Here is a 13487-nt window from a genome sequence, read left to right on the forward strand (position 1 = left end):
ATAAAGTTACAAAAAAGTACCTAAAAAATGTGCTTAAGTGCAATGCTTGAGTAAATTTACTTGGATACATTCCACCACTGCATAGTACATGTTAGTAGCATGAATCATGTCAGCTGGCGAAATAATTTAGCAATGTAACCAACTAACCTATCCACTCAGATAGCTAATGACAAAAAAAATAGGCAAAATAAATGCAAACTAAGCTCTTCCTATAGAACAGAAACCATCCTGAGGTCAGTTTTGGTCTCCCAGAGCCAAACAAAGGTCCCTCCATCAATCAAATGATGATCGTAGTTGGTCACATTCCTGTTTGGCCACACAGGCTTGACTAGATAAAAAAAAATTGTGCTTATATGGACTTTGTGTTGTAGTGGTTACCTGTCGTTTGCTGACATTAGCAGACTCCATTTGTAAGCTAATATTAGCCAGTATTGCTCACCCATGACTTTGTAGGGGAGGTGAATAGAGGCCTGGCACTCATATCATGCATAAACATCACATCCTTTGGATTCCCCAGCAAAACCATCTGGAATCCATCCATTTTCCTTCAACGCTTATCAGAACAAGGTACACCTTGCACAGGTCTCCAGACTCACAGGGCTGACACATGGGTACAGACAACCATTCACGCTCTCAGAAGAGCCGCAGGCTGGAGTCGAACAGGTGACCCTCTTGCTGCGAAGCATAAGTGCTATCTGCTACACGGTGGTGTAGTGGATCGCCATCTGGAATCCTTTACAAAGAGATAAATCCACAGCCTGTTATAGGCAGCCCAAGAAAGTACGGGAAGGTCTCAGTTTTTAAGTTACATTCCAATCTGTTGACACATTGGCAGTGCAAAGGGATCAATACATGTAAATTACTCCACATAGACACTTTAAAAGTGTCCTTGCCCCTTATGCCCTTGGCATAAGGAAAAAAGCAGAAAAAATGTATTTTCTGGCCTCCACACTGAGTAAGAGTTACTGCAGTGATACTAAACATACAGCCCAGAGGCCAAATCTGGCCCCTGATAGGGTGCCGGCTGCCCCACCGACCACTCTCTAATTCACAATGTAAATAAATAGATTCACAGTGAGGTTTGTTTTTTGCTTTGGATGTTAATAATGTGCCACAGTGCACAAGAATGCATCAAAGGAGAGCTTGTTTATCAAAAAAAGAAAGAAAAAGTGAAGTTAATGTTTATTCATTTTAACTTAAATATTATTGTTTGTTCATTATCTAGCCTCTGGCCCCCTGTCATTCTGCAACAGTAGCCCCTGGGCGAAGCAAGTTTGTTATTCTTGAGTTATTACATTTCACGATAAAAGACATGACTAGCTGTCAGCATTCACTCCTGATTTTTATTGCAATTTTGATAGTAAACCACGGCAAATATAGCTGGATAACTTCTTTAGGAGCATACATTGTCTCGCATCCTCCATCTAAGCTAACCAAAGCTAAACTAAGATGCTTGGTAGCTTGACTAAAGCTACATTTAGCAGTATGAAACTACTCTGAAACAGATGATACTAGGTTCACTCATCCGTCTTTTGAATTTCGGTTAACAGCTGTCTCCCCTTAAATTATTATCATTAATGTCTTGCATTTCTCTTTCGAAATTATTGCCTCAAAGTCTTAGCAGTCTGGGTATACCCAGGCTATCAAAGTCTGTGAATCCCCCGCAAAAACATGCAATTACTGTGGTTTAACCTTATTGCTAGTGGACTTATCCATCTGCAGCTTGCAGAGGGGAGGAGAGCACACAAGAGGCTCCAGCAGTGTTTTATATGCAGAAAATTATCCGTCAGACTAGTTTATTTAGCCACAGATTGACTAATAATTATCTAATGGTGCTGATAATGTAAAATTAAAAATGGCAGGAGTGCCTGTTGAGCCCCCAGTAGTTTATCCCAACATTCCCCTCACTCTGAGGCAGAATAATAACTAACCTCATAATCAACAGTTATTTTTAGATTCTGTGCATGATGCTTGGAGATTACCTTTTGAAACTACATCTGTGTCCCTGTTTTTAAGAAATAATTAAATATAAAACCTTTTTGTTAAATTTCAGGGTTTTCCTTGTAGAAAAAGACATTTCCAACTGAATACAGCTTCTTATGAAACTGTAAAATCTTTTCTTTAATTTTAATTTTTATGAAAATGAACTTCAAATGACTACAAATTATCATTGTTATTGAAATCAGATTATTCCTTAATTGAATTTAATAAAGACTGATCATTCCTCAAAATGAAAATTAGAATCTTAATCACGACTGAATTTGCATTAATGGCACCAAAGGAAGCGATAGCTCACATGAATACATTAATAAGGCTGCTTTTTTCTGTCTCAGGGGTGATGAGTAATACAGTATGAAGTGAAACATTAAATAAACTGCATATAAGAGGGGGGACTGACCCATAAATAAGATTGTTTAGAATGAATAGGAGCAGCCATGCCTGTTGATGAAGCTGATAGTGAAAGATGTGAACAGATGACCAATTTTACTTCTCATTACTTGTTGATTATTCAGCCCTTTGCTATTTCGATTCAAATTATTCAGAAATTACTGTGGGATTTATGTAAATTCCACTGGAGCTGAGCACTGGAGCTCAGGATGAATGATGATTCATTCACAGGTTAATTCATTCTTCTCTGGCCAGCTGCAGGTTCAGATGTAAATATTAGTACATTAAGAGAGAAAAACAGTTGGAGAGCCGCAAATTTTAAATTCAGATTTGTTGCTGAGATGCTGTAATCGACTCTGTAATCGTTTGAATTTTGAAAACAAATCTGCAGCACAAAAACCTCTTTGAACTGCTTTGATCCTTTTTTTGTGTGTGTTGAATATGTGTACTTAAATAGTGCAATGCTAGTCAGGATGAAAGGTGACATATGCTTATGTTTGTTTACCAATATAATTTTACATAATTCAATATTAGCTGGTTGAATACATAAAGGGATTCAGGTTTATTGAAGTGTGATTTGTATGAGGTACTTTTCCTTAGTCAGTGTATTACCAACAGTAGAGTCAGTTGAGAGTCAAAGTTTGAAAAAGTTGGGCTGTAGTAAAATTTCGGTAACGCTTTATAATAAGGTCCTTAATAACCATTAATTAACAAGTAATAAGGCATTGTTCTCACTTTAGATCCGGTAGTTGCAAAAAGCATAGTTAACTTATAGTTAACTTATAATAGATGAGCAATAAAGTATATTTTAATATCAATAAGCAAACAAAATAAGATTAATAAAGGCATGGCAAAGACATAATGTGTGGGTCATGGGTGTTTGTAATGCCATTATTAACACTTATATAAGCTTATAAACACACAATAATGTTAATAAGCATTTTGTAAGGACTTACAAGGGCCTTATTACTTGTTAATTAATGGTTATTACAAGGACCTTAATATAAAGCGTTACCAAAATGTCTTTAAGTCAATATCAGTTGCTGTTTTTAGAATTTTTCACCACTTTAACTTGCTGTCAGACAGCCTTCTCCAAAGGGGAGCCGAATCCTTTTTACTCATCTATGCTCTTCTCAAGGCCACCAGACTCCTTTAACAAAAACAGTAATTTAACCTTGCAGAAGATGGGAGTTACTGATCTGCTGCTGCCTCAAGCAGTTCGTTTGTTTGTGTTCTTGTTTTTCTGTGATGAATCCTAACTAACCCTTTTAAACACTAAAGCCTCACTATAACACAAACAAACCAATAGAGGCAGCAGTAGACCAGCAACTACCATGTTCTGCAGGGTAAAATGACAGTGTTTTTGATCTGAGTCTGGTGGCTTTGAAGAGAGCATAGATAACTGCTTCAGTTCCTTCCCTGGTAAACTTAACAGCAAGGTAAAGCTGTGAAAGTCTTCTAAATATAGCGTACACTTAATCGAAATTCTTTTTTAGGTGGCTCATAACAGCTTTAACAGTGTTCATGTGAACAATTAACACCAACAGCATGCTAACTACATTCCCCTCCTTCTTTCTACCTCTGTCAGTTCATGTGTAAAAGGTGATTTATGATTAAATTATGAGAATGAAGATGATTATAATCAGCTGCCATTTTATACTTGTCACCTTAAAAAGTGTCACCTGCAGTTTATGTACATACAAAGTTATGGAAGTCATTTCTTTTTATAGGTTTTTATGAATAACATGTTCACTTGAGTGGGTTCTTGTTGGATTCATTTAACCTCGACCTTTGTGTCCTCCCATTCTTTGCTCTGGTGTCAAAGGCCTGAAGAGGACACACAATTAAAAAGCTCTGAATTGATTTGTTCCCCTGCATGCATGCTTTTATAAAAATGGTAAGTCTGCTCGACTTTGAAGTGATTTAGGAAATTCATCGTTCTTAGACGCAAACTAGCAAATGATGTCTAAGAGGCCAACAAAACTTGTTACATTTTGCAAAAGAAGGAATGTTTCCCCTCTAAATTTCGCTCCATCTCAATAATAAAAACAAACATCGTCTCTCATATTAACACAGTGAGAGTCTCAAATTGACAGGAAATTAAAGAAATGGTAATATCATTTCTAACCATCGTGCCATTCATTCCATTGGCTGACCTGAGCTGCCAAAATGAATTGCTCGTCTGACAACATTCATCATTCCCTGAGCCCATCCCTGAATGTTAGCAGACTGAGCCAAGCATGCATTCACTGACACAAAGTAATGACTACTATTATGATGATAATTTCATACCATCTTCACAGCTAAATGAATGTGAAATCTCAGGACGCTATGACGACTGCAACTCTTTTTATTGGTGCCACTCTCAGTTTATGATGTCGATGTTTTGGCAAGCCATTTGACATAATGACATGGGGAAATGTCCCTGTAAACAAGTGAGTTTCTCAGAAAAATGTGGAGTTTAAAATGAAGCATGCAATTAAAATATTCATGCCTGTTTAACTATGGTGATGGAGCCGCAGCGTTCCGTTGCATTTGGCACCATGACACGTGAAAGTTTGCCAAAAAACTTCCAGGTATTTTGTTTCTATTTCTCTGGTAATATTGTACAAAAAGAACACATGCCAGTGGATAATCGAGCAATCTTCTCTTGATCTTTGCTGTTTTCGAAATTGCGTCAGTCCTGCGGAAAAATGTCAGGAACATTATTGCAAACAGGGTGAAAGGTGGATGTGGGAGGAGGGTTAAAGGGACAAGGGAGAAACAAAACACAGGCTACGGAGAACAAACAAAGCACAGGTTGCACTCAGTGGCACTCAGTTTTGCATCCTCCTATCAGCTAAGCCTGACATTTACTAGCAAGAATGGAAAGTCACTGCAGATAGAAAGTGAAAGCTAATAACCTTATGTTAACATTGTTACTGCCAATGTGGCTTTCCTTCAGGTAATTTATCAGACTTTTTCAGCTTGCAAGGTTTTGGCAAAGAACATCTGCCAAGCTTGTTGTTAAATTTATGTGTGGTAGAGGAAGAGCAGCATTATATATGGTGCTGGGGCTTTCTTATGTCAGCACCATCATTTTCTGCTGCCTTCTTTGCATTTGCACTTTTCCACACATCTTTCTTTTCCACTAATAAACTAACTGGTCACTATTAGTAATTGCTCTGCTTACTTTGTTCTACGCTAATGAAACATTATAGCTTCAAGTAGCAGCTCTCCTTTTCAAAGCCTTTAAAACTGAGCATAGCTTTAAACCCTCTGGAGCTTGGGACTAATAATGCTTCATTATCATCACCAGCTATCCTTTGAAGACCGGAGAGAAAGAGCAGTTATCAGTGCTGTAAACACTTCAAGCGTCTGTAATGGTTAGATCTTGATATCATGTTGACTATGGATCAGCTAATGAGGAGGTAGGATTTTGATTTTCTCCCCCATCGTTTGCTACAACCCTCGTGTTTCTCGGGAAGACGTTGTTCGTGTCTGATCTGCGTAAATCCTGATGACTTGTTTTGTCAAGATACCCTCATTTACAAGTTTGCAAATGGAAAGGAAGACAGCGGAGGTTCGAGTTAGAGCCAACTCCAAAACAAAGGTTGCACAATGTTCTTGGCGTCAAAGTGAAGCACTGCTGATTTTTGATTATGCAACTTTACCCTGCTATAAAGATCTACATTTTTAATCATGTCATCATTATCTCAGAACAAACTGGTTATTGGCTCATGGATAATGTTGGTGGAGCCACTGCAAAGACTTGGAGTAACTCCTAATTTGAGTCAAATGAGACTCAAAATTCTGCATCAAAACTGCCGTTTGGTACTTTTAGAGAGCGATTACAACTGCCAGCTCCTTCCTCCTTCCTGTGTGTTGCACTTCAGCCCTGCCTCTATGTGTTTAGTGTGTCTATTATATGTGATGCAAAAAGGAGAGTGCAAGTCTGCACGCTGATACACAAAGAAAACTCGCTTTCAAATTCCTTTCAGTAGTTTTCTGTACATTTTTTGTATAATGTGACTCATTTTTGGGGGATTTTATCTCAATAAAATAAAAAATAAAGTTCTGGAAATATGTTTATTTATGTTAATTATTTAAAGTCACACAATCTAGCTTTAATTTTGAGATGTCTTTTAGATTTAATATGTGAGTAATGTACTGTATCTCATCTCATTTTGATCCAACTCAACCATGTTATACTGATTTGTACAACATAATATATATAATTACCAGGATTCATGTTTAAAGCTGTCTGGCATCAATAACTATTACATAAGGAAGTGACAAATATTCAATTTAAATCTAGCTTTCTCATCTGGAAATGTTTTATCTTAACTTACCTTATCATTATGGATTATGGATGTGATGTTAAAACTTAAATGCCAATGAAATTCTCAATATAAATGCCATTTCAGGTGTAAGAAAATCATGAATAGTTTTTGTCGACTTTAAGGAATCTGTCTTTCAGCTCCTACACAGCTTGGGCTGGGTCAAAAAACATTGATGTTGTGACTTTAAAATTAATTTTGGCCTTCAATTTGTTAGCAAATAGTGGAGAGGTGTTAGGGAATAAAAGGAGAGAGGAAGATCCCCGGGCAGGTTTGGGATGTCGCGATTACATGGTCAGTGTCGTAAACCCCAAAAGCTATCGTGACGCCGCCATGATGTTGCTCTGTTCAGACACTGTTTGTGATTTTGGGCTAATAAACTTGACTTGAGTTGACACCAAGGTTATTATAGTTAACGAAAACTAACAAAATAACGAAAACTAAAATTGAAAAACATTTTCGTTTACTGAAATAAAAATAAAAACAAGAGTTTTTTAAAAAACGATAACTAACTGAAACTGTATTGTGTGGTTACAAAACTAACTAAAACTAACTAAAATTATAGTGAAAATGTCCTTAGTTTTCGTCTTTGTCAACTTTTTTCATACATAATTCAGTGTTTCTATTTCAACATGCAGGAACACATGGTAAATATGTTTACTGAGACTGGGATGTCTACACTTCAACCCAAATACAAAACACCCAGAACTGTAAGAGTTAATAACCTTATTGAGGCTGAGATGATAAACCAAAGGAAATGAAGGCACATACCCATTACAAAAAAACTAAAACTAACACTAAAACTAATACAAACTAAACTAAAACTAAGCATTTTCAAAAAATAAAAACTAAACTAAAACTAGCAAACTCACTTTAAAAACTAACTAAAACTAACTGAATTTGAAAACAAAAATTCACAACGAAATTAAAACTAAAACTAATGAAAAATCCAAAACTATTATAACCTTGGTTGACACGGCTGCAAAGATAGCAATTTCATCTTTATTTTACATCTCTGCGCTTCAACTGTGTTCAACGGTTGTGGGGCATTTTCCTGACCTTAGCGTACCTATAGGAAGCATTGTTTTTGTGCTGCTTCTTAGTGAACAAAGCAAAAAAACAAAAAAAAGACGCAGAATGAATCAGCTTTTTTGTCAGTGGAGGTAGCTGGAGAACCACATGCATGCAATAACTCACGGTTTAAGTGTTCTGTGCAAAGAGCAGAAATATGGAATCTGAGTTTTAATTGGGTTTTTGTTTGCTTTTCCACTTAATTAACTTGTCATGGGACAGGTGGGGAGCAATCTTCTGGGAAACATTGGACCGATCTGCTTGCCGGTGGATTGAAAGATAAAAAAAAGATGCTACTGGGAATGAAGACTGGGCAGAAGACAGATGGTGCAAGGGCTAATTGTATGACATCTTATTTCATGTAACTGTTTACATATTTACATATTGGACAGGGTAGCTCATGTTATGTCCAACTCATAATGTTAAGTGGTTGATTTGCAAAAACAATCCCTAAAGATTAACAATAAATTAGATAAACTACTTTTTATTTACTCCCTAACACACATTTTCTGCCAGGGAATATTTTCTCATTTAATTTAGAAAAATGTTTTAGTTGTTGCGGCAAAACTACACTTATGCTGCAGCTTTTTCCATTTTATGAAAGTCTGCTGGGCTGTAATTACATAAATGAAGAATGTTTATGAAATCCAAGACTTTGAAGTAAAATTCACCCACTTAGCATCTCAGGTAATGACTTGAATCCCCTCTGGATTGCTTAGAAAGTAAGAGGGGAAGCTGGGGAGTGTTTTGGAGTGTGCTTGCTCATTAATCTTTCCAAAGGTGCTGAAGGCAGAAGTTGACGTGGTGGTGCAGTGGGTGCCCCTTGGGTTCATGTCAGCACTGTATGGAGAGCCGGTTGTACGGCCGGGGGCGCTGTGTCGGGGTTTGTTTTTCTCCAGCAGAGAAAAAGATCGGTCGAGCTGTGTGCGTTCTCCCACAGTGCTCTACTGGTTGCTATGGTTGACTTGTCTCATTCCTGGAAGGAGTAAAAACTTCACCTATTGGGGGGAGTTGTCATTCTACCAGCAGGAGAGGAAGACAACACTTTTGGCAGAGCATCTCACACGCACTCAGAGTGGAGAGCAGTGGGGGGTTGATGAATGTAGAGGAAAACATGTCCTCATTGTTATGCAAGAAGGTTGAATTATACTTGGTACCTGTTTTTTTTAAAATCATTTTCTTTCAGTTTTGGTGGATTCAAGATGTGATTTGAAATATTCATATAATTTAGAAGGATCCTGTTAACGCTGAAGACTTCAGTTTCAAGATGATGTGTATTGGCATCAGTGTTGACATACAATAATCTATGAAAACAAACACTCATACACTGAAAGAATGCCATAATCCAGAACATCACTTGACTCCTTTTAACAGTTTCTTTCTCTACTGTGTAAGATGATAATAAATCCAGATTCTCCAGGGGAAATAAACAACTGATATTTATATATTCTGTATGTGCACAATGGCTGCTCTGGGGTGTTTTTGTGTTGCCTTTTCGCCACAGGAACCTGTAAAAAGCCTTTGAAGTGAACAATATAAGAGACTGTTTATGAGATACTCTGAATTAATCTAGTGGTCTATTGCAGTAAGGTGCAAAACAACAAAAGAGAGAGACTTCAAATTAGTTACTGTTTATGTTTAACAGCTTTGAAACAAATTGGAACGAATATACATATACAAAAATAAACCAAATATTCATATGCATCAGTGTGAAAAGGAGAAAAAGAAAAATGTCCAGTGTAAGATGGATGTGTGTGGGGAGCGGGGCCGAGCTGGGTTGCTGGTCAGGAGGCGTAGAGAGGTGAGGGGCGGCCTGATGAGACAACCAGCAGCACCTGAGTCCCATTAACTCTCTATATCTGTCCCCGTCCTTCTGCTCACTCACAACCCATCTCTACTGCCTCGCCATATGGTGGCTTCATCTCTTTCCGTCTGGGCTTTATTTTATGAAAATAGTCTTTTGCTGCTGCGCTTTTCATTTCCATTCAGGTGCAGGAGAGCCTCGGCAGGAGACACCACTTTGAAAACTTTGTGACAGGACTCCCTATGCAGGAAGAGATCTCTCTTTGTTTCCACTTTCATTGTTCTGATGTTGTTTCAGAATTGCTCCATCATCCGTTTTCCTCAGCCTTCTGTTAAATGAAAGAACATCTCTTGCCATGGTTCTTTGGTTTTGTGAAATACAAAACATGAAGAAAGAGCAAAGCTGCGTTAAAAAGAAAACATGTTGCTGGGAAAACAACTCTCTGGTTTTTTGGGGATTGTTGCACTGTGCCTCTTTCCCCCCAAGGGCATCATTGTAGTTTTACTGGGCTTAGTCAAGGTTGCTGAGCTGGTAGAAGAGGGAGAGGTGCAAATGCCTGGCATTAGGTGTTTATTGTCAGGACAGTTTAATAGAAGAGGCTCTATCTGACATAATTTAATGAATAGATCGTTTTGATTTAGATTTTTAGCTAGTTATCATGGTAAAAAGTATCACACCTGCTGTGTTATTGCCTCTGTCATGCTTGATTGCATCTTAGTTCTTCAAGGCCTGCGGCAATCTCATCCACCCAAAACGCCACATAGTTTAAGGTATACTGTGCAGTGCCCGTAGGAAGCATGTATTATATATATGTTATAGTGGGAGATTAAGTAGATTTTTTAATTATGGCCAACGTCTGCAACTCCAGCACATACACATTGAACATTGATATTCACTGGAGACTATTTGAATATTATTGGAAAATCGAACCTTGTAGCCACTTTAAAACTCCTAAAGATAGGTAGGCTAAATAGACTTACAGATGAGATGAGTCAGGGTGGAAATCAAGACCGAATTGTGTTACTGACCACGTGTAGGCCTATCACACAATGGGGCGGAGCTCCCCTAAAAGGCATCCAAACAGAAATAGCGCAATGCCACAACACATCCTACGTAAATAATGATGACATTTTGAAAAAATCTTCAAAATCGAGGATGCACACCTTCGTGCCATGCGCAAGCCACATATGGTGGGTCAATATTAGGTCAGCGAGATATGCCCTAGACCAGGGGTGTCAAACTCTGGCCCGCGGGCCAAATTTGGCCCGCAGTGTAATTTTATTTGGCCTGCGAGGCAATACCAAATTATTATATAATTATTGTACTATAAAAGCTGACCCGCCGGTATTATACGGCGCATTCACAGCTAATACTACAAATCCCACAATGCCCTGCTGTTGTTTTGGCGCGTCAATCAGGACAGGACCCAGAAACGCTCCTCTGTGACAGTCGTCATAGCAACCTCAAGCTAGAGCTGTCTCCCAGCTACCCCTTCCCAAAAATGGAGAAAAGAAAGGCAGAATTTATTAACCTGTTGAAAAAGTTTATTTTGATATTTAAATCAGAAGGATGCAAATAGAAAAGAGGTATACGATTTTTTTATTTTTTAAATAAATTAATGACATTGATGTGTTTTTTATTTGAAATTTGATTTTGCATGTCTGCACTATTTAGTTATATATTGTATGTTTATAAGCGTTGCTGGTTCCATATTTAATGTTAAAGCAAAACATGTTTGGTATATATTAAAAGGTTTATTTGTTCAATGTTGGCCCGCGATTTGATTCAAGTTTTAAATTTTGGCCCATTGTGTATTTGAGTTTGACACACACACACACACACACACACACACACACACACACACACACACACACACACACACACACACAGGTGTGCTCTCAGGTGGGTTTTTGTGCCATGACTTCCCAGAGTCTTGACATCACAATAAGGTCGTCAGGCAACGAGTGTAGAAGCTGCACATAAGTGACAGGTGGTCGAATAAACTACTGTTTGTCAAGGAACGTTACAGCATATAACGCCCTCTAAAACCACAAATTGCTGTTTCTAAATATATGTTTGTGTATGTAATAAACAAAAAATATAGAAAACTTTAATCAGTTTAAACTTGACTCAGACTTGCTTTTTTAACCACATATTCCCAAAGACAACCTGCTGTTGTGAAGTTCACACACTTGCCTGTGTACAACACGTGTTACTGGGCCATTCCACTAGAGGGCGCTCCAGAAACCTCACTGTATAGAACTACCACATTTTCAACACAAAGGGTTACTATATTGTTAATTCTGAGGTTATTTACTGTATTATCTTGTGGAAAACTGTTCTCAGCGGAGAGGTGAATGATAAAACATGGCATCGGCATTGGCCCCACTTTCAAACATTTTACACCATACATGGATCTGAAGATCACTGAAAGAGAAACAGGTTAACAGGCAAATAGTGATTTATTCTGACTGTTCTCATGCAATTTTCTTTTGATATTCAACTAAGGGCTGACTCCACCTGGACTGACCTTTTGTTTTAAAGCATCACTTTATTCATTGATATGAGTAAACCGTTCATGAAAATAATGTTTATTTGTTGAGAAAAAAACACCTCTCAAGAGTCTTTTTTATTACTAATGATTTGTGAGTGCATTCAGAATAGAAATACAATATTTTGAACATAATTGGGTTCTGCTAGGCTAATGACTTTTCAGCTCCAGCTCTTAATGCACCAACATGGGGACGATAAACTAAATAAGCAAATTTCCTAAAATGTTGAATTTTTCAAAAGCTTGTTTGGAATTACATGTCTAAATTTGCTCAGATCACCCTGTATGTGGATATTTCTGTAACTGTAAATCCATCTACACTTAGTGGAAAGTACATTCCTATATTTAGTTATGCATACGTGCATATCCATCAAATGCTCATATTGGTGGTGTAGATTTTATACAGGAAAGAAGAAAGTCAATCCTACCCGATCTTACTCCATGTGTATCTTACTTGAATAAATTAGAAAAGGTTTTCACCCAAAGCAAATGCATTTTTTGAAAAAGTCTTGTTAAGTCTTATGGATATTATTATCTGTAATGCTTATTATATTCTTCAGATTTCTTTCTAAAATATTCTTACCTTATTATGGTATCATAAAAAGGCCTTTTATGTGACTTTCTCGGTTCTCCCACAGCGTAAACTCTGTTGTGTAACCACCTCACTGCCATTTTTCACAAGCTGTGATAGCAAATTATGCTGGATAATTCCCTTTATAAAGTCTTAAACTAAATCTAATGGAACCTAATGGTGAAAAATCACCATTGTCAAGGCAGCCAAAATGAAATGACCTCCACCTACCACAATAACTGTGCAGGTCACTCTGTCCTTGTCTTTCTCTGCCTTCACTTCGCCTTCCACATAAACTGAGACTCTATATACACATCAGTGAAACATCCCATATACACTTCAATTCAAGTGCCTCATATATTTGCATTAAATAATATGTGATTATGTTTGAGGATGTGGTGATTATGTGCATGCATTTCATCTCTCCTGCAGTCATTTTGATGTCTGAAATGAGCAAATGCAAATTATCTTTTATTTTATTTAATTGTCTGACATTGATGCATTTTTCCTCTTCACCACTTCGCCCTTCTGGTTTTGTTGATTACATGTTCATTTATGTAATATAATTGGGCAGCAGGACTGTGGTCAGATAAAGGTCAAATTATAATAATAAAAAACAAAACAGGTGTCTATAAGTTCTATCTCAGCCACCCGTTGGACACCAGAGGAAGATGTTTGTTTGCATGAACACTTCTACATTATCAGTGTTTCTAACTTGCTGTGTGACCACAAATAATTCTCGCCACTTACACAGTAAAGTGGAGGAGGAGCTGACTGATTGAA

Source organism: Centropristis striata, chromosome 13, assembly GCF_030273125.1.
Source record: "Centropristis striata isolate RG_2023a ecotype Rhode Island chromosome 13, C.striata_1.0, whole genome shotgun sequence".
Classification (NCBI taxonomy): Eukaryota; Metazoa; Chordata; class Actinopteri; order Perciformes; family Serranidae; genus Centropristis; species Centropristis striata.